The sequence below is a fragment of the Garra rufa genome, chromosome 19 (assembly GCF_049309525.1).
Source record: "Garra rufa chromosome 19, GarRuf1.0, whole genome shotgun sequence".
Classification (NCBI taxonomy): domain Eukaryota; kingdom Metazoa; phylum Chordata; class Actinopteri; order Cypriniformes; family Cyprinidae; genus Garra; species Garra rufa.
The window spans coordinates 32,591,704-32,593,348 of record NC_133379.1 but is presented as its reverse complement, the minus strand read 5'-3'; positions in this window follow the sequence as shown (position 1 = coordinate 32,593,348).

Here is a 1,645-nt window from a genome sequence, read left to right as displayed (position 1 = left end):
AAGAAATTTTAAAAAAGAAATTTACATTTTTTTATTTAATTGATTCTAATTTATAAGCTAAACAGAAATAATAAAAAATAATAAAAACTAACACAGTTAAAAAATAGAAATAAAAAATCAGAAAGGCACATAAAATTACTGAAATGTAAACTAAAATGAAAATAAAAAGTTGAAAATAAAAAAATAAAAGCTAAATAATAATGTTAGTATATGATATAATTGTACGTAACTACATTATAATATATTAAACATTTTAATATTACAAAAAATATTAGAGGCAATTAAATAAATAAAAATACAAATTTGAAAATGAAAAAAAAAATTAACCAAAGCTAAACAAAAAAAAAGGGGGGGGGGGGGGGGTCAGAAAGGCACATAAAATTTGTGAAATGTAAACTAAAATTCAAATAAAAAATTGAAAATGAAAAAAGCTATATATATATAATATATATATATATATATATATATATATATATATATATATATATATATATTATATTAAACATTTTAATATTAAAAAAACTAAACAAAAAAAAATAATAAATGAAATGAAATGAAAACAATTAAAAATGAACCAAAGCTAAACTAAAATAATAATAAAAATTTATAAAATAAAAATAATCAAAATAAAAAATCAGAAAGCACAAAAAAAAAACCTACAATGAAAAAGCTAATTAATAATATAAATATACTACAATAGTACATAACTACTAAAACAACCTTTGGAGTATAGAAATGTGAAAGTAGTAACATCTCAAATGAACATTTAAGTTAAAATATTATTTAACATCACTGAATCAACCTAAATATATTAATGTATACAAACAAAACACATTTGTATGGGATAAATCAGGTAACAATTGCAAGAGGCGGCTTTTTAGATAATTTTCCCTGGTATTTTAAGGCAATTACCCTGAAGTGTAATGGCCGTTAAATAATTAATGCTGTGTTTTAGGGGGTTGTATTTAGGGCCCACGGGTTGTGGCAGCAAAAACAATGGTTGTCAGGAAGAGCTTAAATGATCTCATTGTGGTGTGAACGAGTCTTTGTAGTTTTTATGGGGGTTACAGGAAAAACAGGAAAAACTCATGAGACTTTACCATCATTTGAATCAGCTTTCCTGATTTTGTTTTGCTGTAGAATATTGATGGGGCCTCCGTCATTATAGCATTCAGCCAATATAAAAAATATTTTCCAAAATAACAACTATCTTTGTGCTTATAAATGGAGGGTTTGATTGATTTCAGGTAAAACACAACAAAGCTACGAACAGTTTTAATTACTCAAAATGTGTTTGCACCATCACTGGAGAGCTTACGTTAAAAAAATTCCCACTTTTATGCTGTCATGCTCATGGCAAGAGTGTCACTTTCCTCTCTCCTTGTTTTGAAAGGTCATGGATGACGTTGAGATGTGACAGGCTTACGGATGTCAGTGTTCTCGGCTCCAGGAGCAATTAGCCTTTAGGTTAACAGACCTGTGTGATGCTTTGAGCTATAGAGATATCTCAGATGTTCAGCTGACCTTCTGTCAGCACAGCAGATAAGAAGAAACCTCACAAAGATTGGGGAAAAACTAGTCCAAACCACTATTTCATTCTGAGAATTGCAGCGATGCTATAGGAAAAACATTTTTGGTTCTCCAA